Below are 2,976 nucleotides of genomic sequence, written 5' to 3'. Positions count from 1 at the left end.
ACAACTCGGTTCTGAATACGCGAAAGCGACAGTTCCTGTTAAATTAGTTCTTTTCAAAGTAGGAAACATTGCCCATAAGTAGTTCTATTAGCAAGTACTTGGATTATTAATTGATTATGTGAATTACATTCGAGCCTGTCTTTATTAATTTAACTTAATTTAATACTTTACTTTTCATTGCACACTCTAAAAACCCCTATTTTGATTACCTTAGATAAACACCATAACAATAGATAACGATAGATTGACACTTGGTCTCTGTGGATTCGACAATCTTTTATATTACTCTGACGCGTTCGTATACTTGCGAAAAGCACGCATCAAGTTTTTGGCGCCGTTTCCGGGGACCAATTTCGTCAAATTTTGTACCCTGTTGTTATATCGTTCAGACTTAGGTTATTACCCGCCGGTCAATGCGAAGAACTCGCAGCACCAGAAGCTTAGTATATTCTAATGTAACCTCTGACGGAACCTGAACGTTACGCTCGCACACGTTTATTCTTTCATAGAATTAGGAGAGATATGGCCGAAGATCAAAACCAAAGACCTCTTAAAGATTTCGCCCAACCATCCAACGAAGAACCTAGTTCTAGTATAGTAAACCTAACCATCCCAGCTAATAATTTCGAACTCAAACCCTCCCTGTTGCAACTAGTGCAACAGAGACAATTCGCAGGTCTCGCTACTGAGAACCTAAACCAACATTTAAAAAAAATTCTCTAATTAGCAGACACTTTTAAAACCAATGGAGCTTCTTATGAGGCAATCCATTTAAGATTATTCCCTTTTTCCCTCAGAGATAAAGCCCTATCTTGGTTAGATTCCCTTCCACCCAATTCCATTACGACTTGGGATAACCTTAGAAGAGTATTCTTTGCTAGATACTTTCACCCAAGTAAAACCGTCGTTCTTCGAAACCATATAACTAGATTTACCCAAAATCAAGGAGAATCATTGTTCGAAGCTTGGGAGAGATATAAAGAGTTGTTAAGAGCATGCCCACATCATGGTTTAGAAAATTGGTTAATCATTCAAACCTTCTATAATAGACTTCACTATAACACTAAGATGACCATCGACACTGCCGCAGGCAGTGCACTGATGAACAAACCTTATCCTGAAGCTAGTGCCCTCATCGAGGATATGGCTCAAAACCATCAATCATGGGGAGTCGAACGAGCGACAGTTGAGAAGAAGGAAGCCCAAGGAGGAGTGCATGAACTAAGATCTATAGACATGATGCAAGCTAAAATGGACGCATTAGCCCTTAAAGTCGAGCATATGTGCATAAACCCGAATACTGTAGCTGCAGTTTCGTCGGATTGTGAGATATGTGGAACCAAAGGACACCAATCTGCAGAATGCAGTCTATTAAACGAAACCCACTATGAGCAAGTGAACTACACCCAAGGGAACCCATATTCGAATACCTATAACCCTGGATGGAGGAATCACCCGAACTTCTCCTATAAGAACAATAACCCTATCCAAAATAATGCACCTCCGAGATAACCTGGTTATCAAGCCCCAAGATCAAATAAACCTATGCAACCTGTACCACCAAAGCCGAGCCTTGAGAAAATTATGGACAATTTTATCACTGCTCAAACCCAACAAAATAAAGAGTTCACGAACCAAAACATTCATGTTAACGAACTGATTACCCAGTTAGGAACCAAGGTTGATCAAATAGTTACTCACACCAAGATGCTTGAAACCCGGATCTCTCAGGTAGCTTAAAACCAAGCCCCCCATACCACACATGGAGGACAGTTCCCTGGACAACCTCAACAAAATCCAAGAGGGCAAGCCAATGCCATCACCCTACGAAGTGGGAACGCTTATGATGAGCCACCAAACCCTAGATTGAGTGAACCTGAAACTTCTAAGGAATATACCAAACCCCCAAACGAAGTAAAAGAACCAGAGGAATCTAGAAACCAGGAAGGTCAAGAAAAAGGAGAAAAACCTAAAGATAAAACTTACGTACCACCCCTACCATATAAATCGCCTATACCATATTCGCAAAGACTCAAACAAACCCAGATCAATAACCAGTATCATAAATTTATTAAAGTTATAAAAAAACTTCACGTAGAAATCCCTTTCACAGAAGCCATCACCCAAATACCTTCTTATGCAAAGTTTCTCAAAGACATCCTTACCAACAAACGTAGACTAGACGATCTGAAACCCTTGGAATGTAATTCCATTTCCGAGAATAAGTTAGCCAAAAAAGATAAAGATCCTGGAAATTTCTCCATTCCTTGTCTTTTGGGAAGTCATGTCATCGAAAAAGCTTTTCTAGACTTAGGAGCTAGTGTGAGCTTAATGCCTTTAGCAGTTTGTGAGAGGTTAAACTTAGGAGAATTACAGCCCACTAAGATGTCACTTCAGTTAACCGATAGATCTGTTAAGTATCCGATAGGCATTTTAGAAGATGTCCCTGTTAGGATAGGTCAGTTATTTATCCCTACTGATTTCGTTGTCATGGACATCAAAGAGGACAATGATATACCAATCCTTCTAGGTAGACCATTCTTATCAACTGCAGGAGCCATAATAGATGTCAAGAGAGGAAAGTTGACCTTTGAGGTAGGTGACGAGAAAATAGAATTTATACTTTCGAAATTTCTTATGGCACCTGTGATGGGAGACACATGTTATGCCTTAGATATCATTGATGAATGCGTTAGGGAATTAGAACAAGAAGAAATCATAAAAACAATTAAGTTACCATCAACCCCCATAATGGAAAATGATGACTTTAGAAAACCCTACATTGATGATAACCTTTACGAATGTTTATCCCTTACCCCAGATCCTATGCCATTCCCTAAGAAGCCAACCTTAGAACTTAAGGAACTGCCTAAGAACTTGAGATATGAGTTCCTCGATGAAGAGATGATCCGTCCAGTTATAGTCAGTGCTACCTTGAGCCAAGAGGAAACGAACCAACTTTTAGATGTTTTACGA

At 39.6% G+C, this 2,976-nt stretch overlaps 1 non-coding gene across 1 annotated transcript; it reads right to left on the bottom strand.

The window, feature by feature from the left end:
• Positions 1–906: 906 nt before the first annotated feature.
• LOC127109935 (small nucleolar RNA R71) lies at positions 907–1,013 on the bottom strand. Its single transcript, XR_007797178.1, has one exon. It is a non-coding gene; the product is annotated as a small nucleolar RNA R71 (small nucleolar RNA).
• Between the last annotated feature and the right edge of the window lie 1,963 nt (positions 1,014–2,976).

The sequence above is a fragment of the Lathyrus oleraceus genome, chromosome 7 (assembly GCF_024323335.1).
Source record: "Lathyrus oleraceus cultivar Zhongwan6 chromosome 7, CAAS_Psat_ZW6_1.0, whole genome shotgun sequence".
In the NCBI taxonomy this organism is placed as follows: domain Eukaryota; kingdom Viridiplantae; phylum Streptophyta; class Magnoliopsida; order Fabales; family Fabaceae; genus Lathyrus; species Lathyrus oleraceus.
The sequence above is the reverse complement of the archived record's forward strand: the minus strand, read 5'-3'. Positions and strand labels throughout refer to the sequence as shown.